Below are 25,713 nucleotides of genomic sequence, written 5' to 3' on the forward strand. Positions count from 1 at the left end.
GATTTTTGCATCTATGTTTTTACCATTATTTTTGAGGCTAGAAAGTCATTTCTAAGCCAAAGGTTTATAATTCTAACTTTTCCCCCTACATGTATTAGTCAGGCTTTACCAGAGAAACAGAGCCAATGAGATGTGTATATATGGAAAGATTATAAGGAATTGGTTCATATGATTATGAAGGCTGGCAAGTTCAAAATCTGCTGAGCCAATGTCCCAGTGCAAATCTGAAGGCCAGTAGGCTGCTGTAGAACCAGGAAAAGCTGATGGTCCTGTTTGAAGATCTGTCAGATAGGAGAAGGCCCTCTTGCTTGGGAGAGGGTCAGCCTTTTAGTCTATTCAGGCCTTCTACTGATTGGATGAGGCCCACTCACATTATGGAAGAGTGGGGGGATCTGCTTTACTCAGTCTACTGATTTAAATGTTAATCACATCCAAAAACACCCTCACAGAAACACCCAGAGTAATGTTTGGCCAAATATCTGGGCATCCTATGGTCCAGTCAAGTTGGTACATATTAATGATTATATCAGGTATGATTTGATCTTTTCAATTTAGCTTAATAATTCTGGATTTGATTTTGATATATGTTATATCTGATATATAGTACAAGAAAAGGACCTAAATTGATTTATTTTACAACTAACTAACCAATCATCCCAACACTCTATGTTGATTATTTCTTTCCATTCTCATTGGTTTAGGTCTCAGTTCTGTTTAGTTTAACAGGCATTCTTCTTTAATCATGTCTCAATCTTATTTTTCATAAACAATTTATCTAGGCTATTTCATTATTTAACTGAATATCTTTAATAGAAAATACTTTTTACTGTACCACATATTGAACAATTTACAATAAAATCACACCATAACATTTACTCTTGAAACAACCAAATCATATCCAAACATAAATTTCCTAAATTAGGTGCTTTACTTAACTGTAAATTGGAGTGTTCATCAAAAGGGGGTGCATAATTTTCAGTGTTTATGCCAAATTTCCCATGTACTCATATGAATTAAGCTATATATAAAAATATTTTGGGAGCCAGCATGGTGGCTCACGCCTGTAATCCCAGCACTTTGGGAGGCCAAGGCAGGTGGATCACCTGAGGTCAGGAGTTCGAGACCAGCTTGACCAGTATGGTGAAACCCTGTCTCTACTAAAAATACAAAAATTAGCTGGGTGTGGTGGCACATGCCTATAATCCCAGCTACTCGGGAGGCTGAGGCAGGAGAATCACTTGAACTCGGGAGGCAGAAGTTGCAGTGAGCCGAGATCGTGCCACTGCATTCCAGTCTGGGTGACAGAGCAAGACTCCATCTCAAAAAAAAAAAAAAAAAAAAATATATATATATATATATAGCAGTTAAATATGTATATCATCCAATTTTTATTAGAAAATAACTGACATATAATGTTAACTACTGAAAAAATAGCAAACCCCATGCTATGGGTTGAATGTTTTCTCCAAAACTCCTGTTGGAATTTATTCCCCAATTGAGAGGTGGGACCTTTAAGAGATGATTGGATTATAAGGACGCTGCCCTTATGAGTGGATTAATACATTCTTGAATCAATGGATTCATGGGTTAATGGGCTAATGGATTAATGAATTATCATGGAAGTGGAACTGGTGGCTTTTTTATTTTTTTTGAGACAGAGTTTCACTCTTGTTGCCTAGGCTGGAGTGCAATGGCACGATCTCGGCTCACTGCAACCTCCGCCTCCCAGGTTCATGCCTCAGCCTCATGAGTAGCTGGGATAACAGGCAGCCCACCACTATGCCCAGCTACTTTTTGTATTTTTAGTAGAGATGGGGTTTTGTCATGTTGGCCAGGTTGGTCTTGAACTCCTGACCTCAGGTGATCCTCCTGCCTCGGCCTCCCAAAGTGCTGGGATTACAGGCATGAGCCACCGTGCCCGGTGGGACTGATGGCTTTAAAAGAAAAGGAAGAGAGACCTGAGCTTGTTAGCATGCTCAGCACCTTCATCATGTGATACCCTGTGTTTCAGGACTCTGCGGAGACCCCAGAAGGCTCTCATCAGACGCAGCTCCTCAACCTTGGGCTTCTTAGCCTCCACAACTGCAAGAAATACATTTCTTTGCTTTGTAAATTACCCAGTTTCAGGCATTCTATTATAAGCAACAGAAAATGGACTAAGATACTCTGCTTTGACTCCCTATGCACGTTCTCGTTGGCTGGCACCATCTGTGACAAATCCTGAATTGTATTGTTTACAGACACAGCTGCAGCCTGCATTGGCACCAAAGTCAATTACTGATGTGCTCTTTGCAGCCCTGGCCCTTGCTAATTCTTCTTGGAAGGAGGAGATGTGAAGAGAGGTTGCAAATGTAGGAGTGGTGAGAATAACCAATAGTTCATGTCTCTTCTATCTTAAGAAACCCTCTCCCCATCTTTAGACTCCTCCAGATACTACTCTCTCTCCATCCATATCATCCATACCTGTGGCTTCAACTACAGGGTTGGCTCTTGAACCCACATTTCCATTCTATATCTCACTCCTGAGCCCACATTTACATCTGAGTGTTTAATGTCTACCTAAAGCTGTAAGTCAGCCTGATACTCCACAGACCGTACATCTCCTAAATAATACATGTGAACTGTGGGCAGCCCAGTTTTGTACTTTTTGAGACTGTCTCACTCAGTCGCCCAGGCTAGAGTGCAATGGCAATGATCATAGCTTACTATAGCCTCAAACCTCTAGGCTCAAGGGATCCTCTTACCTCAGCCTCCTGAGTAGCTGAGACTACAGGCACACAGCACTATGTCAGTAATATTTTAAATTTTTTATAGACATGAGGTCTTGCTATGCTATGAGGTCAGCCCAGGCTGGTCTCAAACCCCTAGCCTCAAGTGATCCTCCTGCCTTGGCTTCCCAAAGTGCTGGGATTACAGGTGTGAGCCACCATGCCAACCTATTATTTAAAAATTTTCAGCATTATTGAGCTATACCTGATGAATAAAATTGTATATATTTAACGTACACAACGTGATGCTTTGATATACATAAATAGTGTGAAATGATTACCACAGTCAAGTTAGTTAACACATTCATCACCTCATATAGTTAGCATTTTTTTTTTTTTGGTGGTGGTGAGAACATTTAATATCCACTCTCTTAGCAAATTTTAAGTATACAATATAGTATTATTAACTATAGTCACCATACTGTACATTAGATCTCCAGAACTTTTTAATCTTAAAACTGAAAGTTTGTATCCTTTTACCACCTCCTTCATTCCCCCAATCTCCAGCCCTTGGTAATCAGCCTTCTACTCTGTTTCTATGAACTTAACTTTCTTGGATTCCACATATAAGGAAGATCATATTCATCTTTCTCAGACTTATTTCACTTAGCATAATGCCCCAAGGTTCATCCATTTTGTGGAAAATAACAGGATTTCTTTTTGAGACAGGGTCTTGCTCTGTCGCCCAGGCTAGAGTGCAGTGGTGTGATCATGGCTCACGGCAGCCTTGATCTCCCAGGCCCAAGTGATCCTCCCATCTCAGCTTCTCAAGTAGCTGGGACCACAGGCATGCACTACCACATGCGGCTAATTTTTAAAATTTTTGTAGAGACAAGGTCTCCCTATGTTGCCCAGGCCGTTCTGAAACTCCTGGGCTCAAGTGACCCTACTGCCTCTGCCTCCCAAGTAGCTAGGACTATAGGTGCTCGTCACTGTGCCTGGCTTGCCTTCTTTTTAATGGCTAATATTTCGTCATGTATACCACATTTAATTTTATTTTAAGCTGGAGTCTCCCTCTGTCATCCAGGCTGGAGTGCAGTGGTGGATCTCGGCTCACTGCAAGCTCTACCTCCCAGGTTCATGCAATTCTCGTGTCTTAGCTCCCTGAGTAGCTGGGACTACAGGCGTACACCACCACGCTTGGCTAATTGTTGTATTTTTAGTAGAGACAGGGTTTTGCCATGTTGGCCAGGCTGGTTTTGAGCGCCTGACCTCAAGTGATTCACCTGCCTCGGCCTCCCAAAGTGCTGGGATTACAGGCATGAGCCACCGCGCCCGGCCCACATTTTCTTTATCGATTCATCTGTTGACACACTTAGGCTGTTTCCATGCCTTGCCTATTGTGAATAATGCTGCAATGAACATGGGGGAGCAAATACCTCTTTAAGATACTGATTTCATTTCCTTTGGATATATACTCAGAAGTGAGATTGCTAGATCACATTGTAGCTCTATTTTTAATGTTTTAAGGAAACTCCATACTTTTTTTTTTTTATAATGGCTGTACCAATCTAGGCTATTTTATCTTATGTCATGGCCCAGTGTCTTGAAGAAGCTGGTCATTTTCTCTCTACAGAAAAGAAAAAAATAAAACAAATATAATCGCTGGCAGGGCACCACTCAGCTAGGGCACTCCACGTGAAAACAACTAGAGAATATGATACAGTATGATCAGGGACTTGATTTTGTGTGTTCCAGCAAAGTTAGGATCAGGAGGGGCTATGTTTTGGTGGCTACATCATGGACCAAGAGGGTCTGAATATTTGAATAGAAGTAGGGTTTGTCTTGGAAAAGCAGATAGTGGGAGTCTAAGAGGAACATTTGAAGTGGAAAGTAAATTTAATGGTGAAAGTTGTAGCCTTAGAACTTGTTTGGGAGTCAAGAAAGTTACCAGGTAACTTGTTGCCTCCATTTCTGTATCTGTAAAATGGATTTTACTTTTCTACCTCTCTTCCAGTGGAGAGGGTGCCATGTGCAGGACCGAAAGAATATTTGCTACATGTTTGGAGTTTTTAAAAGAAAAACCAAAGGGGACTACAAGGCATTTATTCATTAAATATGAAAAGCTTTCATTCCCCTCCCCACCCCACCTCCAAGCTGGAGACCTTGGCTATAAAGAACTAATGTAATAACTGTGTTGCAATGTGTTTTTCCTCTGGTTTCTTATTCCTTTGGAGTAAGAGGCATGGACATTTAGACCTCAACTGAAGGCATTGATTGGAAGAGTTTCTCCCAGAGTTGGCCCACTTGGAAACCAGGTAATCTGAGCTGGTGGAAAAAAGGCAAAAACCCACAGCTTGTTAGCACACACAAAGTTTTTTAACTCAGATCAGAGTTCAGCTGGGCTTTACATGTGAGCAGGGGGCTGGAGGCAGTTGATCTTGGTGGAAAAGGGGGTGGTGGGCATGTGCTTGCTTTTTCTCAGAGTCAAGAATCTGTTGGTCTGGGAGATGGGAGAGGGAGGGATATTTGCCAAAATGGGAAAGGAGAAGCTAGAGACGAGTGGAATGTACTAGGAATGGGCTGGAGATTATCAGAAGCTGAGGCCTCCTTTCATGGAAACCTGGCTGTTGGGTGGTTGATGTTTTCCCAAACTCCTAACTCCTGTGATTCAGGACTGTGGCTTTAGTAATTATCAAAGTATTACTTTGCCCTTGTGTGTAAATGGCCAATTACCTCGAACTGTCAGAAGGGCCCAGAAGTCTCAAGATCAGTTCCCCAAAATCAGGGAATGGACTAACCCAGTTTTGAAAAGTTCTAGGTGTAGATCTGGAGACAGCATGGCTTTGTATGGGTATATAGACGTGTAGGGGAGGAATGGAGCCTCAATTTATTTTTATTTGGGACAGGGTCTTGCTCTTGTCACCCAGGCTGGAGTGCAGTGGAGCGATCACAGCTCACTGCAGCCTCGACCTCCTAGGCTCAAGCAATCCTCCTACCTCAGCCTCCCAAGTAGCTGGGACTACAGGTGTGTTGTACCACTATGCCCAGATAATTTTTGTATTTTTTGTAGAGATGAAGTTTCGCTATGTTTCCCAGGTTGGTCTTGAACTCCTGGGCTCAAGCAATCTGCCCACCTTGGCCTCCCATTGTTGGAATCACAGATTACAGGTGTGAGCCACCATGCCCAGCCTGGAACCTTAATTTTTAAAAAACAGTTTGATTGAGATATAGTTAACCTACCATGCAATTTGTCCATTTAAAGTATACAATTCGCTGGGCTTTAGTATGTGCAGAGTTGTGCAACCATCATCACAGCCAGTATTAGAACCTTTGCCTCCAAAAGAAACCCCCTACTCTTTAACTATCACCCCGTCTTCTCCCCCAACCCCAGCCTTCAACAAGCACTGATACACTTTGTCTCTGTAAATTTCTCTATTCCAGACTTGCATATGAATGGGATTATATAATATGTGGCCTTTGTGCCTGGTTTCTTTCACTTAGCATGTTTTCAAGGTTCCTGCGTGTTGTAGCATGTATCATCACTTCATACCTTTTTATGACTATCATTCCATTGTATGTATATGCTACATTTTGTTTATCCATTCATCAGGTGGACATTCAGGTTGCTTCTACCTTTTGGCTATAATGAATAATGCTGCTATAAACATTTGCTTTCAAGTTTCTTTGTGGGTATATGTTTTCGTTTCTCTTATACAATGTTGCTGTAAATATTTGTGTGCAAGTTATTGTGAGGGGGTGTTTTCATTCTCTTGGTATATACCTGGTAGTGGAGTTGCTGGATCATACGATAACTCTGTTTAATCATTTAAGGAATTGCCTGACCGTATGAGGGTTCCAATTTCTCCACATCCTGGCCAACCCTTTTCTTTCTTTCTTTTTTTTTTTTAAAAAAAACATAGTCATCCTAGCGGGTGCGAAGTGGTGTTAAGGTTTTTGTTTGCATTTCCCTAATGACTAATGATCTAGAGCATTTATCGATATGCGTATTGGCCATTTATATATCTTCTTTGGAGAAATGGGTATTCAGATTTTTTTGCCCATTTTAATATTGGATAATTAGTCTTTTTACATTGAGTCATAAGTTTTTAAATACAGACAGGGTCTTGCTCTGTTGCCCAGAGAGACATGATTGCAGTGGCATGATTATAGCTCATTGTAACCTCAAACTGGACTCAAGTGATCCTCCTTCCTCAGCCTCCTCAGTAGCTGGGATTACAGGTGTACACCACCATGACTGGCTAGTTTTAACATTTTTTGTAGAGACAGGGTCTCACTATGTTGCCCAGGCAACATCGCAAACTCCCGGCCTCAAGCGACTCTCCTGCCTGGGTCTCTTAAAACACTGGTATTACAGGCATGAGCCAAGGCTCCTGGCCCCGGCCCTTAACTTTTAGACTTTAGCTCTCACTTTTAGATCTTTCCTCCCTTTTGAGTTAATCTTTTAAAATTGAGGTATAATTTATGTAACACCCTATTAACCAGTTTAAAATGTACAATTCTGTGGTATTTAGTGCATTTATAATGTTGTGAACCACTATCTCTCTCTAGTTTCAAAACTTTTTCACCACCCCACAAGAACAACCTATATCCATGAAATAATCACTCTCTATTAGCCCCCTCCCCAAATCCCCTGTTAACCACTAGTCTGCTCTCTGTCTTGATGAATTTGCCTATTCTGGCTATTTTATGTAAAAGGAATATTCTAATATGTTACCTCTTGTGCCTGGTTTCTTTCAGTTAGCATAGTGTTTTAGGGATTCGTCCAAGTTACAGCATATATCAGTACTTCATTGCTTTTTCTATGGCTGAATATTCCATTGTATGTATATAGTGCCATTTGCTGATATATTCATCCACTGACGGACATTTGGGCTGTTTCCTCCTTTTGGATATTGTAAATAATGCTGCTATAAATATCCATGTACAAGTTTCTATGTGGGTATATGTTCTCATTCCTCTTGTATGTATGTGTATATATATATTATATACAAACTTTGTACATATTTATACACACACATATATACATTATATATATATATACACAGACACACACACACACACACACACACACACACGGGAGTGGAATTGATGGGTCATGTGGTAATTCCATATTTAACTTTTAAAGGAACTGCTAAACTGTTTTCCATAGTGGCTGCTTTATTTTACATACCCACCAGTAATGCATGAGAGTTCTAATTTCTCCACATCCTCGTCAATACTTACCTTCTGTTTTTTAAAAAAAGTTATTATAGCCATCCTCATAGGTATTAAGTGGTATGTCATTGTGGTTTTGATTTACATTTCTGAATGACCAATTAATTTTTTCATATGGTGTGAGGGAAGGATCCAACTTCATTCTTTTGCCTGTGTCTACTCAGTGCTGTTTGTTGAAAAGACTCTTCTTTCCCCACATAGCAGTCTTGGTACCCCTGTAGAAAATCAGTTGATCATAGCTGTATGGGTTTCTTCCTGGGCTGTTAATCTTACTCCATTCATCGACATGTCTATTCTTGTGCTAGTATTACACTGTCTTGATTGCTTTATAGTAACCAGGAACCTCTGTAGTAAGTTTTGAAATCAGGAAGTGTAGTCCTCCTACTTTGTTATTTTTCAGTACTGTTTTGGCTAGTCTGGGTCCCTTGAAACTCCATATGAATTTTACAATCATTATTGATTCCTATGAAGAAATCAGTTGGGATTCTGATAGGGTTTTTGTTGAATCTGTAGATCAGTTTGGGGAGTTTCACTATCTTATCAGTGTTAAGTCTACTGACCCATAAGCAGGGAATTTTTCCATTTATTTAGACCTTCTTTAATGTCTGAAACAAACAGTTCATTTATAAGGCCCATCCATGTGGTCAACTTTCTGGGACTTACATTTTGAACCTATGAAACATTCAGGGAAAGAAGTTTTGTGGAAGGTGGGGAAGGGTATAATGAATTCTGGCTTGATGCCTCATTCTTGAATTCCCCAGAGGTGATGAGGATCTCCCCTTCTGAGCTGCACCCTTTACAGTAAGTCTTAGTGGCCTTCAGGAGAGGGCTGCTGAGCAGGCTCATGAAACCTACTGGAAGTCCCTGGTCAATTGCCCTGGAGAAGGCAGGGGCCGCTTCCTGCCCTGCTAGGGAGCCTGATTTCTGGGGTGAGGAAGAATGAATCACGACCCTCTTGGACCCAATCTACCTGCCTGTGAGAGGTTGTAGTGAGTCACCCTTACTTGCTAATGACAATGTTTAAATGACTCTGAATGACCTCAGAGGTTTGCCTCTACTGTCCTGAAAGTTCTAATTTATAGAATGATGCCCTCTGGTTTCATAACTGGACAAAATGCATATCAACAGTTGAGAAAGAAAGAGTGAGAAAGAGAGAGTGAGAAAGTTGGGGGAGAGAATATACTGGGCCCTCATGAAGTTTCTATAATAACCTATGACATAGAAAACTCCCACCAACTCTTTAGATGTGACTCCATTTTATAAAGAAATCTCTCTTTTCCTTTTTTCTTTTGCCATTCTCTTCTCTGCTGCAGGAAGTCCTTATCTGTCCCCTGAATGCCCAGTTTCAGTTTTTCCCTCTTGGTGAGCCTCCTCTGGGCAATCCCGTCCACTCGTCACTGTCTTTTCTGCATTTCTGGTGTGTGTGGTCAGAGTTTCTACCCAACACTTGCTCACACGCAGTCTGGATTGCTTTCTGATAGTCCCCGGCATTAATCTCCTCTTCCCTGTGCTGTCATCTCCACAAGGGCAGGGCAGGGCTGTGCTGCCAACCTCATCTGCCATGCCCTGGGGGATCAGGCTGACGCTGGGTGCAGCAGGAAGTGTGGCCCTGGTAGAATGTTCTCACCCATTCCAGTAGAGGATTGGGACTTCCTGTCCTCATCCAGGCTGTGGCGGTTACATTTAAACTTTTCCCACACCTGGGTCTCTACCTCAGTTGTTGTCCTAGTAGGTTGTGTTGGTTCATCCTGCCCTGGGCATTCCTAAGGCTATTATAGTGTGTCAGGTCTGGGTCTTTATTTTGATTAGAATAATAACTTCCTGAATTTGGCCAACGGGCAGCCTTTCCTTAATGAATGAAAAAAGAACTGGAATGTTACTGCAAATGAGCATCTACCCTGTTCTCTTTCCACAGAACTCTTAGCATTCTGTTGTTATGAAATCTCCTGGATATCTAATTGGATGTATATTACCAGAGTGCTTCTGTATTCTGACATCAAGTTTCATTTTAATTATATGGGAGAAAAACTAATTCTTTTAATTAAATCAACATGGATATTAACTACTATCATTGAGTTCTAGCAGATAAATCTTACATGCAAAAAACAGGGCAAATACCTCCTGCACTCCTTGGGTAGCCTGTGGAGCAGCCTCTGGGAACTCAGTCTCGAGGGGATGAAGGGCCCATGGGCATTCCTACTTCCATGGAGGATGGGGACTAGTGTGGAACAAACTCGTCAGGATCATTTATTCATTCACTTTTAGTTGTATGTTTGCTAAGTCCTTACAAATAAGGTGTAAACCAAAAGTAAAATCCTAAGCACCGCCTCGCCACCTACCTGAAACTGAATGGATCCCCTCTGGACCAAGGGGACCCCAGAGAAACCTGAAAAACTGAATTCCCGGTGTATTAGTCAGGGTTCCTTAGAGGGACAGAATAGGAGATTATATATATATATATATAAAATATATATATTATTAAGTATTAACTTACATGATCACAAGGTCCCAAAATAGGCTGTCTGCAACCTTGAGATGAAAGAAGAGCCAGTCCAAGTCTTAAAACTGAAGAACTTGGAGTCCGATGTTTGAGGACAGGAAGTACCCAGCATGGGAGAAAGATGTAGGCTGGGAGGCTAGGCCAGACTCACACTTTTCACGTTTTTCTGCCCGCTTTATATTTGCTGGCAGCTGATTAGATTGAGCCCACCAGGTTAAAGGTGGGTCTGCCTTCCCGAGGCCGTTAACTCAAATGTTAATCTCCTTTGGCAACACCCTCACAGACACACCCAGGATCAATACTTTACATCCTTCAATCAAATTGACACTCAGTATTAACCATCACACCCAGCCATGATGGGAAGTGATATGGTCTGGCTCTGTGTCCCCACCCAAATCTAAGGTGGAATTTTAATCCCCACATGTCAGGGGAAGGACCTGGTGGGAAGTGATTGGGTCATGGGGCATTTTCCCCCATGCTGTTCTTGTGGTAGTGAGTCCTCAGGGGATCTGATGGTTTAAAAGCATGTGGCAGTTACCTACCCCCTTGTTCTCTGTTTCTTGCTGCCATGGAAGACATGCCTTGCTTCCTTTTTGCCTTCCGCTATGATTGTAAGTTTCCTGAGGCCTCCCCGGCCACATGGAACTCTGAGCCCATTAAACTTCTTTTCTTTATAAATTACCCTGTCTCAGGTAGTTCTTTATAGCAGTGTGAAAATGAACTAATACAAGAAGGAAGGTCGGGCCACCTCATTATACCCCCTTCCTTTGGAGTCTAGGTGCAATTGACCAGCATTAATATTAAAATAGAGATCATAAGACTAACAAAACAGACTGGGAATAAGACACCATATGCCAACCTGACTCTGTGATTAGCATCCCAGGACAGATAGCAGACCCTGAAGGAAATAAAAATATTTTACCCCAAAATGTATTTCTTTAACATATTTTGAAATGGTCCCACAAATCTGTCTTTTAGGGGAGGACATTTGTATCTGTAGAGAATCTCCATTAATGCAGACAGGGCTTTCCTGAATTTAGGAGGGATAAACATCTTTTAAGGTCCAAAAAAGGACATTTACCATTTATTCTCTCCAAAGACTGCTACCTATGAGGCTTCATATATATAACAAGAGCCCTGGTCACGACAACCCCTCTTAGCTTAACTCAAGCATTTCTTTTTACTGGCAAGTCTTTAGACAAAGTTCAACTCTTTCAACCAATTGCCAATCAGAAAATCTTTGGATCCACCTATGACCTGTAAGTCCCTGCTTTGAGATGCCCAGCTTTTCCAGGCCGAACCAATATATACCTTACATATATTGATTTATGTCTTTGCCTGTAACTTCCATCTCTCTAAAATGTATAAAACCAGACTGTAACCCGATCATCTCAGCCACACTTTCTCAAGACCTCTTGAGACTGTTCCCTGAGGCCTGGGTACTCATATTGGCTCAGAACAAACCTTTTTAAATATTTCACAAGATTTGATTTTATTCATCAACAAAGAACACAACATTTTCTCTCTGTACATTCAGGCAGTGTTTTTCACACATAGATTTTGGATTTTCAGATTTAAAAATTCCTACAAGCACTTGCCTGGATTACTGGCCCTATTTAGAATTTATGTGCGGGCTGGGTGCAGTGGCTCATGCCTGTAACCCCAGCACTTTGGGAGGCTGAGGCAGGAGGACTGGTTGAGCCCAGGAGTTGGAGATCAGCCTGGGCAACACAGTTGTAGAGACTCCATCTCTACAAAAAAAAAAAAAAAATTAGCCAAGTGTGGTGGTATGTTCCTGTGGTCCCAGCTACTTGAGAGGCTGAGGTGGGAGGATTGCTTGAGCCCAGAAACTGGAGTGCAATGGGCCATGATTGTGCCACTGCACTCCAGCCCCTGGGTGACAAAATGAGAAACTATCTCAAAAACAGAAAACAAAGAATTCGTGTGTAGTTGGAGAGAGGAAAATTTTATGTTATACAAAGCAAAATACACCTTAGGTACCAGCCACAGGGAGCCATTTGCTATCCTGAATATGCCATGCTTCTGATAAGGGCAGTGCTTGGTGTCAGGCTCATGAAAAGCCCTGGGACTGGCTAATGTTGAATAGTCAATGGGAAGTAAAGCAGCCATCAAACTCTGAGCTGGGAAGGCACCTTAAATAATGCCAGGTTATCTTTTGTGACTGGACTAGTCCACCAGCTTTGTTAAGGAAAGACCCAGGACTCCAAGGGTATGAAAATACAAAAGGCATGGGTAGTTTTTGGCATTTTGCCTTGTGTCCTTTGTCATCGAGTCTTTCTGACAAACATGGACCAAAAGCTCTTTGACCCTAGATACAACAAGTAACCAAAGTTTCATCTCATTCATAGAGAACTTCATATTTGTAGGTAGACAGGGCTCATTTGTAAATGATCAGGTGAGTCTAGGGCAAGGTCAGAGAAGCATTTTTGATGTTTGCTTGATGTTTGTTGTCCTAGGAGTTGGGCAAACCTGCCCTTCTCATAAGTCCCTTGTTACAGGGGCACACAATGGTTTTGTGTGTGTTTTTTTTTAAAGAGATGGCGCGTTGCTCTGTCACCCAGGCTAGAGTGCAGTGGCTCAATCATAGCTCACTGCAGCCTCATGCCTGCCCTCAAGAGATCCTCCTACCTTAGCCTCCTGAGTAGCTGGGGCTTCAGGCGTGCATCACCATACTCGGTTATGGTTTTTGTGTGTGCTTTTTCAGGTTTTTAAGTAGAGATGGGGTCTTGCTGCCCAGGCTGTTCTCAAACTCCTGGCCTCAAGCAATCCTCCTGTCTTGGCCTCCCAAAATGTTGGGATTACAGGTGTAAGCTACCATGCCCAGCCAGGTTTTGTACTCTTATTGGCTCTTCCTCCAAATGTGGAACATGATTCATAACACAGTTCCCATGCCGTGGACTTTTTTATTTTTAAATCAACACATATTTTGCTCTCAATGACACAGTTTCTATGCTATCTTTATGGTCATTTTTTTTAACATAATCAAAAGAGTATTTTCCAGACTTGAAACAGTGTTTCCTACCACTTTGGATGCTGTTTTACTCTTTGCTTTGGTGGGTTTCCAAACAGGTAGGCACCAACCGATTTCTATCTTCAGGAAGCTGCTGCAGATGTATGAAGAATCTGAAGAAAATGTGAAGCCAGAGGGGGGCGCTGCCCCACCAGCTCACCCCTGCAGGGTAGGCTAGGCCAGCTGGGGTGGCAGCAGTCTCTCCAGCCTCAGAGCCTGAGAGCGCTGCTCACTTTGGACCAGGCCAGGTCCACAGCATAATCTTCATCTCCATCACATTTGCCTCTACTCTTTAGTCCAGGAGTTCTGTTCCATGTGAATGGGCCAAAGGCCAAACTGCATTTCTTTTGGAAAGCCTCCTGTTTATTCTGTACTTGCACGTGGAGATCCGCGGAGATTGATGGGAAGAATGTGACGAGGGCATGTGGAATGACTCAGGGCAGAAGCTCCTGGAAGGCTGGCTCATGGCTTTTCAAGGAGCCCTGTGATCCTGCTCTGGTTGCTGGATTGAGAGGCCCCAGCCCCACTGTAGCTTCTAGGCCAATGTCCCACTAGACTAGCCCAAATCCCCTGTTGGAGAAGGAGGAGGAGAACTGGACAACTCCCCACTAGTAGATTCAGAATGAAATGTTATCGGGTGCTATCGGCTGAATTGTGTCCTCCTCAGATTTATATGTTGAAGTCCTAACCCCCAGTACCTTAGAACGTGACTGTATTTGGAGATGGAGACTTTAAAGGGGTAAGTTAAAACGAGGTCTTTAGGGTGGGTCCTAATCCAATATGCTGGTGTCCTTGTAAGAAGAGAAGATTAGGATTCAGAGGCACATAGAGGGATGGCTGTCTAGACACGGGGAAAGGCAGCCATCTACAAGCCAGGCAGAGAGGCCGCAGAAGAAACCAACCTTTTTGACACCTCAGTCTTGACTTCTAGCTTCCAGAGCTTCGAGGAAATAAATTTCTGTTGTTTAAGCCCCTTAGTTGGCTGGACACGGTGGCTCATGCCTGTAATCCCAGCACTTTGGGTGGCCGAGGTGGGTGGATTGCTTGAGCCCAGCCTGGGCAGCATGGTGACACCCCATCTCTACCAAAAATTCAAATATTGGCTGGGCGTGGTGGCACACACTTGTAGTCCCAGCTACTCAGGCGGTTGAGGTGGGAGGATTGCTGGAGTCTGGGAAGTCAAGGCTGTAGTGAGCCATGATCACCACTGCATTCCAGTCTGGGTGACAGAGTGAGACCCTGTCTCAAAGAAAAAAGCCCCCCAGTCCCAGTGGGCTTCATGACAGCATCCCTAGGAAAGACAAACTGGGTCTGGTGGGCACTATAGATACTTCTGGCAACGACGAGCTCTGCAACCCACTCTAGCTATTCTGTGGAACTTTTCTGTTGCTGTTCTTTGTGAGCTCTCAAAGGATATTGTCCTTCTCACCCATCAAATTTTACCACAGAGTTTGCACCTTATTTTTTAATTCTTTGCATTCTTTTCTTAGGTACTGGGAAAACCTGGGACTGGGAGTTAGGAGCCCAAAGCCCCAGCTGCGGGAACACTGTGATCACACTGTGTGGCCTTGGGAGGTCGTCCAGTCTCCCAGGGCCTCAGGCTCCTGGCCTGTAACACCAGCGATGGAGCAGGTGCTCTCTGAAGCCCCTCCCAATGCTGACAAACCCTCCAGGGACTCCACTAGCCTCACGCTGTACACTCTGTGAGTGCCATCCTCTCTCAGGCTGCTGATTTCTCCCACTCATGAGCCACTGTGCCTGGCTGAAGGTTCATTCTTGCTAATATCTGCAAGGGAGGCCATTAGAAAAAAGGCCCTTTTAGAGTTCAAACGTGCCAGTGAGAGAACAAGGAAGCCTACTTCCAACCGCAGGGAGTAGACCTGGAATTCTAGAGCTGTCAGTGAAATTCCCAAGGCTACCTCTGACTTATATTGTTTGACTGGGTAAGTTGATGAGTTATTTTTTGTTTCAACAAAGGTGGTGGTTGAGGTAAAATTAGGTGTCCTTTGAAAACTGGATGACCATGGAGATGTAGAATAGTGCTAAAATGGACAAATCAACAGCTAATCTGGTGAACTTGGTACCTGTTCCAGGGAAGCATTGCCATTTGGGTGGCCTCGCTTGGACTATGGTTTGGTGTTCAGTCTCAGTCCAAATAAAGTATGGATCTTCCTTCCTCTTCCCTCCGCATGTGCAGACTGCGCAATCCAAAGCCTCACAGCACTCTGTCAGCTTGCCTATTGCAACAGGTACTGGCCCATGTGTTATTCTGGCTTATACCGTGGCCCCATCCTAAACACTGCTCACCTGAAATTGGAGGCCACTAAACATTTTCCTGATGAGTGCCCAGTGATTTCATCTTTCGTCATATGCCTCCCTTTGATTCTGTTCAGCTCATTGCAGCTTCATAAAAAATATCTCCTGTGTATTCAGAACCATATACAGAACACTATATATGACACAGTGTCATATACTAAAGAACTACATGACCCAGTCCTAGACTCCAGGGAGCTTACAATTTTCCCAGGAAGACAAGATACTTACATGAAATAATCTGAGAATAGTCAAGACAAAAAAGCCATGGCCTCTGTTGGGCTGAACAGAAGCTCAAGTGCTCAAATGGATGATACAGTCAGTAAATTTCAAGACTGGTGAGGTGGGAGAGAGATCAGAGATGGCTCAATTTTCAGGAAAGACTTCAAGGAGAGGACGTGGGCCTTGCTTTGTTCTTGGCATTTTAAAATGGGACCAGTGATACTAAGTTTATGCAGCAATTCAGGCTACTAAAGGATCAGAAAGAATTCCTTAGACTCTTTTAGAAGTGGGACATTGGGTTAAGGGAGAGAGGTTTTAGGAGAGGCAATAATTAGTAGAGAGAGGGGCAGAAATGGAAAGTAGACTTGAGCAAACAGCCTGTTTAATTTGGACTGTGTGAGATGGTTTCCAAACAAATATCCCTTTTCTTTCTCCCTCCCGTGCCTTCTTCAATTTCTAGACCCTGACGTCATGACACGGTACAGCTGCAGTTATGTATCTTTTCCTTTCTGCTTGACCCCCCAGCTTAAGTACCACTTTCTTGGCACCCACAATGGAGGGCACTGCCAGTGGCGCAGATGAGAGATTGATTTTGGACTGCCAGCTCTGATGGAAAGCTGAGGACTATTGCATGGCCTTCCCTGAGGCAGCCACTGGAAATGGTGTGGGGTGGCTCTTCTGAGAGGGTAGAATATTGGATGCCTACCGAACCCTTCTCTAGCAAATGGAGACTGATAGACATCCATCCTTCCTGAGTCAGTCAGAACTGTGACCTCTCTTTAGATGGAGTCCTAGGCCTCATTCCCTTCCAGGAGGATAGAGATGACATTGTCTTGGGAGTTAATGTAATAGGTAAGCTGGTGAGGTTGAGGGTTCAAGAAGAGAGAGTGGTGCTGGATGGAGTAATGGCCCATGTCAAGCTGTTACAGGAAACCGCAAATTTAACGAGGGAGAACTGATATATATATTTTTAACACCCTTAGGAGAACCACCTCCTGGGAGGATACCAGGAACCCACCGTAACCTTTATTATTGAAAATATCAGGAGAGATTCTGGGTGAGCTTTGGTCTTCCCTAGGTGGAGGATGCACGTGACCTAAGGAAGTGGCATCTTGTGCCCAGAGTTCTGGCACACTTCTGTAAACTAATTCACCCATGCCTGCTTCTTCCCAAGACAGGTGAAAGGTAGGAAAGACCCACAGAGGGGAGACCGCAAGTTGACTGAAAGCCCAAGTTGATTTCCTTTCGTGATGCTGCCACCATCTATATCATTCGTGGCAGGTAAGGGCTGCCATGGCTGGTCTCCACTTCAGTTGTTCTGATCTGACTCTGATAGCATGTCAGGGAGAGATGACCTCAGTGACCCGGTCAGCTCAGAAAGGCAGTTTTGCTGCTTTCCAGGAGGTAACTGAATAATCCAAGTCTGATAGGAGAATCTGGGCTGGATGGTTTTCCTTGTGAAATTTTGACTTAAGAGAAAAAACAAGCAATTTACTTATTTTATGACCTTGTGAGAGGCAGTATAGCATAGTGGTGAAGGTCAGGGGCTTTGAATAGACTTGGTTCAAGTCCACAACTTGTGTCCCCTTCCTTAACAGCTGTATAACCTAGACCAAATTTCTTAGCTTCTACAAGCCTCAGTTTCTTCATCAGTAAAATAGAGATAATGCAAATCTGAGATGCTTTAAGAACTTGATGAGATAATATATACATAGGACATGGTGATCAATCAGTAAATGATAGCCAATGGTAATCATTATTAATTACAACTAAGTTTTCGATAGGGAAGATATTTGGTATGTTTAATGAGATGGGCCTTTTGGCAAAGAAATTCATGATAATACTTGTTATTTAAAACAAATAAACAAAGGTATAAGTAGGAAAGATGCTCTTGACCTCCCCTATCCTGGTCACACCAGGCAATAACCTCTGACCCCTAGGCAGCGGACTAGGGCAGGCGACCTGGCTTACTCCACCCCAGGATCATGAAAGCACAGTATGTTTTGTCTTGCTGGTGTCTAGCAAAGAAGGTCCAAGGTGGAAACTATAATATGTGCACTCAAAGAATGTTTACTGATCTCCTGCTGTATGTCAGACACTTTTAGGAGCTGGGGACCCAGCAGTGAATAGGCAACATGCTTGACCCCATGGAATATACATAGAGATTACACAATTTAATTAACAAGGTCATTTCCAATGGTGATGAGGGCTGAGACATCTTGTTTTCAGACTGATATGTTGGAGTCTTTGCCTCCTGATAATGTTGAATGTGGTTTCAAGGCAACCAGGGCTGATTCTATTGTGCCTACCTGTGCACACACAAGACTTGAGGGCTAAGCTTCTGGCTGGTCAGACACCAAGACCCCCATGTCCTCTGAAAGACAGAGTTCACTGACTGTGGGAGAGCCTTGGAAAATTCTGTTTCCCTCCTCCTGGGATCATGTTAACAGCACTTATATCCCAAAGGGCTCCTTTGCAAATAAAATCAGATGTTTCTGCCCAACTCAATACTTCCTTGTCTCTCCCACTGGGCAGGTCTCTGTGCCATTTGAGGGCTTAAAACTTTGTAGAGCCTTTGGGATTGGATGTTTATTAGTCAAACAGAAATATGTTCCCTTTTTTTTCCCTTCATGTAGAAATATATCTCTGGAAACATATACCAACCACTGCCAAATGCCTGGGAGACAGGAACAGCACTACCTGCCAAGCCTTTAAAGTTTAATTCACTGCCATCCAAAGTGCAAATTAGGGAGCTGGCTCTTCTGATCTTTGGATCTGTGACACAGGAAGCTGAGTGAAGCCTGAATTAGTTAGGGGGCCCCAAGTTCCCTGGAGGTTATTAGTCATGAACATTGGGCAAATTACCAAATATCTCTGGGGTTCAGTTTTCTCATCTGTGAAATGGGGCAATTCAAAAGTTGTTGTGGAAGGTAAAACAAGATACAGGCTACCTTCGGTGCTTCAGGTGTGAAGCAAGCAGGCTATCAGCAGAGGAGGAGCCAGCTAGAGGGTGAGCTAGGGCTACAGGGACTAAGAGGTAGTGGCATTTGGATGTCAGAATCTTAGAGGACACAGTGACCTTCAGTTTGGGCAAGGTTATGCCAGCATCTTTAGAGTTGTGGCTAGTGACTGAGGTGAGGCGATAGGAGGTTCTGAGTGAGGCCCTAGTTCTAGAGATGTGTGTGGGAGGCAAAGCAGGGTTATAGCCAGAAGGGGAGGGTTAAGGTAGAATGTACCAGGTCCCAGAGAGGGGGCTAGTGAATACTAGGTGAGGAGTGAGAGCGAGAGCATGCTAGACAAGGAGTCAGGGCTAGTGCATGCTAGGCAAGGAGTCAGGGCTAGTGTATGCTAGGCAAGGAGTCAAGGTGAGAGTGTGCTAGACAAAGAGTCAGGGCTAGTACATTTTAGATGAAGAGTCTGAGCTACAGCATGCTAGACAAGGAGTCAGGGCGAGTGCATGCTAGACAAAGAGCCAGAGCTAGTACCTGCTAGACAAGGAGTCAGGGCTAGTGCATGCTACACAAGGAGTCAGGGCTAGTGCATGCTAGACAAAGTCAGGGCTAGAGTGTGTTAGACAAGGAGTCAGGGCTAGTGCATCCTAGACAAGGAGTCAGGGCAAGTGCATGCTAGGCAAGGAGTCAGGGCTAGTGCATGCTAGATAAGGAGTCAGGGCTAGAGCATGCCAGACAAGGAGTCAGGGTTACTATATGCTAGACAAAGAGTCAGGGCTAGTACATGCTAGATAAGGAGTCAGGGCTAAAGCATGCTAGGCAAGGAGCCAGGGCTAGTGCATGCTTGACAAGGAGCCAGGGCTAGTGCATGCTAGGCAAGGAGTCAGGGTTAGTGCATGCTAAGCAAGGTGGGTTGGGGCCCACTTTTAGCCTCATCAAGGGTATACTCAGAAACCCAAGGCAGAGGATGAGTTTTTGGCCTGAAGGCCTTTCTTCAGTGTTAGAGGGAAGATTACAGGTTGCAGTTTGGGGCTGTACTAATTTAAGGCAGCAAGAACAATTCAGGAACCCACCTGTGCAGTGGGGGAAGGGGAGAAGAGGGTGGGGATTGGACCCTAATATGCTGCCAGGTCTAGTTAAGGTCAGCTCAGGGCTTGCCATGTTCTGTCAACGATTCCATATACTCCTCACATGACCTATGACATAGAGATGGCCTTCATTTTACAGATGAGAAAAATGAGCCCCAGGGAGATAACTTGCCCAACATCTCACAACTGGTAAGAGGTACAGCCAAAACGAAAACCCGGGTCTGTGCTATGCCAAAGACTACCCTTTTAACTCCTGGAGACTGGGCTGTGATCTCTCCCTTCTTTGAGAAATACGTTCTTAAATTAACAATCTTGTTCACAGCAAAGTAATGGCACATGAAGGAAATCTAAGGCCTGTGTATCTAGCACTTAGACCAGGGCCCTTTCCTCTCACTCTTCCAAGTACCATGGCCTTTGCAGCCCTCCTTGTCCCCAACCCAATTTGGCATTAAACCTTTTTTGGAAACACATATTTGTTCTATCTCTGGATGGCTTAAAATAGAAATTAAAGCCAAAGAGACTTCTGTTGGAAACAAGGAAAACCTTGTCAACAAGGAACAGAAAATTTTTTGAGTGAGAATGACATACAGGTGTGGAGTTGCTTTGCTTTGAGGTTTTTCTGAAGAAAATAGACTATAGCTGCTGTTTTTGTTAGTTCAGGGTGACTAAAATCCATCAGTGACATCAACCAAGACTCAAACTAACTTATTCTTGTAAATTCCGTGTTGCTATGATCTGAACGTTTGTGTCCTCCCCAAAATCCATGTGTTGAAACCTAATCTCCATTGCAAGTATTAAGAGGTGGGGCTTTTAGGAGATGATGAGGTCATGACAGCTCTGCTGTCATGAGTGTGATTAGGGTCTCTTGTTAAAGAGACTTGAGGGAGCTTGATTTTCTCTTCCACCTAAATCTGCTGACGCCTTGATCTTGGACTTCCCAGCCTCCAGAACTATGAGCAATAAATTTCTGTTGTTTATAAATTGCCCAGTCTAAGGCATTTTATTATAGCAGCCTGAATAAACTGAGATATTTTGTTAACTTATACTACTGAGAAGACTTGATGCATATTTTATAGATATTATTTATCCATTTAGTCACTTGTGTGAAAATCCATTTTATGTGTGCATGTAACACTGTCTTTTGCATTTTTGCTTTAATGGAAAGTTTATTACTCTGTTTCTGTTTCAAAATTTGCACACCCAACCTGCAGGTCACTGTCATGGGTGTAGACAAACTCATCTTCTAAGTCTCCATCTAATCTCTAGAACCTTCTCATGTGCCCTGCCCAAGGCACCTGTGGATGTGGTAGGTTACCTGCAAAGAGAAAGACATGTGTCTCTCAAAAGAATGTGGAGAACAAAATAAAGCAGTAATGGATTATAACTCAGAGTATAAATATTTATGAGTTCATACATGTTTGTAAATAAATGAATAAGTAACAAAGTGGTCAAAGAGGCAAATCTCCAATGCAGAAGAATTTCAAATTATTTATATAGACACTGCACCCTCAAGGAGGTGGACCATAACTCTCCACATTAGTTTCTTGTGGCTGCTATAACAAATTGCCACAAATAGATTTTTGACAAAGATCTATTTTCACAGTTATAGGGGCCAGAAATCTGCCATCAGTATCACGGAACTAAAATCAGGGTGTCAGTGGGTCTGTGCTTTCTCTAATTGCTGGCCGCATTTCTCCACTCTCTGCCTCTGGGATCACATTGCTTTCCCTTCTTCTGGGTCAATCTCCCTCTGGCTTCCTCCTCTTCTTCAACTTTTAAGTTCTGGGGTACATGTGCAGGATGTACAGGTTTGTTACATAGGTAAATGTGTGCCATGGTGGTTTGCTGCACAGATCAACCTGTTCTAGGTATTGAGACCCTGAATTAGCTATTCTTCCTGATGCTCTCCCTTCCCCCTGCCCTCCCTGACAGGCCCCAGTGTGTGTTGTTCCCTGTCCCCACCATGTGTTCATGTGTTCTCATCATTCAGCTCCTACTTATAATAGAAAACATGTGGTGTTTGATTTTCGGTTCCTGCGTTAGTTTGCTGAGGATAATGGCTTCCAGCTCCATTCATGTCCCTGCAAAGGGCATGATCTCATTCCTTTTTTATGGCTGTATAGTATTCCATGGTGTATATGTACATTTTCTTTATCCAGTCTATTGTTGATGGACATTTGGGTTGGTTCCATGTCTTCGTTAATGCAAATATTGCTACAATGAACATACGTGTGCTTGTATCTTTATAACAGAATGATTTATATTCCTTTGGGCATATACCCAGTAATGGGATTGCTGGGTCAAATTGTGTTTCTGCTTCTAGATCTTTGAGGAATTGCCACACTATCTTCCACAATGGTTGAACTAATTTACATTCCCACCAACAATGTAAAAGCATTCTTTTTCTCTGCAACCTCATTGGCATCTGTTGTTTCTTTACTTATTAATAACCACCATTATGACTGGTATAAGATGGTAGGTAGCTCATTGTGGTTTTGATTTGCATTTCTCTAGTGATCAGTGATGATTAGTTTTTTCCATACGTTTGTTGGCCGCATGAATGTCTTCTTTTGAGAAGTGTCTGTTCATATCCTTCGTCCACTTTTTAATGGGGTTGTTTTCTTATAAATTTGTTCAAGTTGCTTGCAGACTCTGGATATTAGACCTTTGTCAGATGGATAGATTGCAAACATTTTCTCCCATTCTGTAGGTTGTCTGTTCACTCTGATGATAGTTTCTTTTCCTGTTCTGCTTCTCTCTTACAAGAACACTTGGGATTATAATTAGGGCCCATTCTGATAATCCAGGATAATCTTTATATGGTGAAATCCTTAATTTAATCACAACTATAAAATCACTTTTGACATATAAGGTGTCATTCACAGATTCTGGGGATTAGCATGTGGACATATTTGGGGCCTATTAGGCAGTCTACCACACTCCTTGCTCCTGAAGTATGAGCTTTGCATAGTGACTTTTGTCCAAAGTGTACTGTATCAGAAGGCGGGCAGGTGGGGGAAGAGTAGCTTTATGGTGGAGGAACCTGACAAACACTCCTTGAGCAGGTGACCAAGGTCAGCATCAACAGTGATAAATCATGTTGATAGTGTGTACCTTTAACATGATGGGATGAGAATTGGATGTTACCTCTGTGGTCTTCCTTCCCAAACCACATAACTCCAGTCTAATCATAAGAAAAACATAAGACAAACCTCAATGGAGGTGCATTCTACAAAATACCTACAATTAATTAAACCTATTGTAATAACTTTGAATGTTAAAGGGAAAAGGTCAAGATATTGATCCTCTTCCTCCCAGAAAGCTCCTTGTCCTTTTGGTAAATTTGCCTGCTTATTCCCCAATAACTTTTAAGTTCCTTTGATTAATGAGTGTTGGGGAGAGGCAGCCTAATTCTATCTGCTTATAGCACTGAGCCCAGGACTTTGCCAAGAAAAAAATTAATCAAACAAAAATATACAATTTTTGTCCTTTGTCTTTCCAGAACCATGTGTGTTTCTTGCTTTATATCAACACAACTGAAAGGGGCCACTCAAGTGATTCTTCCCCAAATAAAAGTCTGTTCAAAGATTTCTTAGTATTTCCACTTAAACAGGAAAGACTGATAACCTTTTAATGATCAGGCTGGTGGTTCAAAATCAAATGCCTAGGCTGGGGGCGGTGGCTCATGCCTGTCATCCCGGCACTTTGGGAGGCCGAGGCAGGCAGATCACTTGAGGTCAGGAATTCGAGACCAGCCTGGCCAATATGGTGAAACCCTGTCTCTAATAAAAATGCAAAAAAATTAGCTGAGTGTGGTAATGCACACCTGTAATCCCAGCTACTTCGGAGGCTGAGGCAGGAGAATCGCTTGAACCTGGGAGGCGGAGGTTCCAGTGAGCAGAGATCACACCACTGCACTCCAGCCTGGGCCTCACAGTGAGACTGTCTCAAAACAAACAAACAAACAAACAAAAAAAACCAAATGGCTAAAGTTTTAACTCACTGGGCACCATCCCATAAGGTAAAAGAGGAATAGAATGGAAGTCACTATGACAGATTGTATTTTCCAAAGATGGCTGCATCAACATTCCATCTCACATTGCAAGCTTTCCTCACAATGTGAACTTGACACTCCTTAATTGAAAGGTGGGGTCTCTGCTCTGCCTCCTTGAATCTGGGTGAACCTGTGACTAAAGGAGAATGAGGCCACATGATTACCAAGGTTAAGTCATGAAAGCTGATATAGCTTCTGCCTGGTTCTCTTGAGACACTCACTCCGGGAACACAGCCACTATTCTGTGAGGAAGCCAAGTTGCCACAAGATGAAGTTGCACTTAGGTCCTCTGGTCCCAGCCTCAGCTAAAAGCTCAGCCAACATCAACCGTCAGATGTGAATGAACGAGGCTTCAGATCACCCCAGCAGACACAGAGTGGAGCGGAGATGAATTGTCCCTGCTGAACTTGGCCAAAGTTGCAGATTCGTGAGACAAATAAATGTCTTAGGCTACTAAGTTTTAGGGTGGTTGGTTATATGTAAATAGATGACCAGAAAATATACATTTATACAACCCTATTAACATTTTGGGGTATCTCCTAGCAGTCTTTTGGGAAATCTTTTCAAAGATGACAGCTTAAATTTTGATAAGCAAAGAATTATGGTAGGTATTTTCCTTACATTTCCTGTTTCTAAACCATTTCTCCTCATTCCTCCTTTGAATAGACAAAAATCAACCTTTTAATCAATGAACAACTAAAACCAACCTCTCTGAGGTTTGGGCTATCTTGCCATTCCATCTGTTTCCCCTCCTCATGGCTGAGATTTCCTTCCCTTACTAACAACTTTAGCACTGTCTTCCTCTCCGTCTCTGCCTTTGTCATCATTGGCAACAAAATCTAATGGCATGATCCATCCGACACCCTGGCTTTGTTGTTCCTTAACCTTTGAACCTCCAAAAATCTCTTTCAATCCAGCTCAGCTTTCCACCCTCTGTTACACCACAGATTGTGTTATCACAAGCAACTGCTCTCACCTCTAAAGTTTTCAAGGATCTCTTCTCTGAGAATGAGCTACTCTTTTTCTTGCTTCCTCACTTTAGTGCCCACACTGTAGAACACCCTGATCTCCTTGAGACTGCCCATCCATTGACCTTAGGCTCTCATGATTATTTATTATTAATATTTTTTTAGAGACAGGGTCTCACTCTGTTGCCCAGGCTGCAGTGCAGTGGCGTGAATATGGCTCCATTGCAAACTTGACCTTCTGGGCTCAAGTGATCCTCCCACCTCAGCCTCTATCTATCAAGCAGTTTATGTGCTAGGGTTGGTGCTAAAGTCTTTATTTTACTATCTCATTTAATCCTCACTACACCCTCAAGAGGCAGGTACTGCTTTACCCATTTGACAGATGGGGAGCCTGGGGGTTAGAGAGGTTATATGACTTGACCAGGTTTTTCAGCTAGTGTTTTTATCAGGGCTCAAATCCAGACCTTTCTGATACCAGAGCTCATGGACACAACCAGAGAGCAACACTGAGCTTTGGCAATGTAATCATGGTCTGTAAGGGAAGCCCACTGAGCTGTTTCAAAAAAAAATCCATTTTGAAGAATAGCCAGGGGAACTTTTGGGAGGCTTAACAACAGGTGTTAAAAAGGAACACAAACAA

The sequence above is a fragment of the Nomascus leucogenys genome, chromosome 14, assembly GCF_006542625.1.
Source record: "Nomascus leucogenys isolate Asia chromosome 14, Asia_NLE_v1, whole genome shotgun sequence".
Taxonomy (NCBI): domain Eukaryota; kingdom Metazoa; phylum Chordata; class Mammalia; order Primates; family Hylobatidae; genus Nomascus; species Nomascus leucogenys.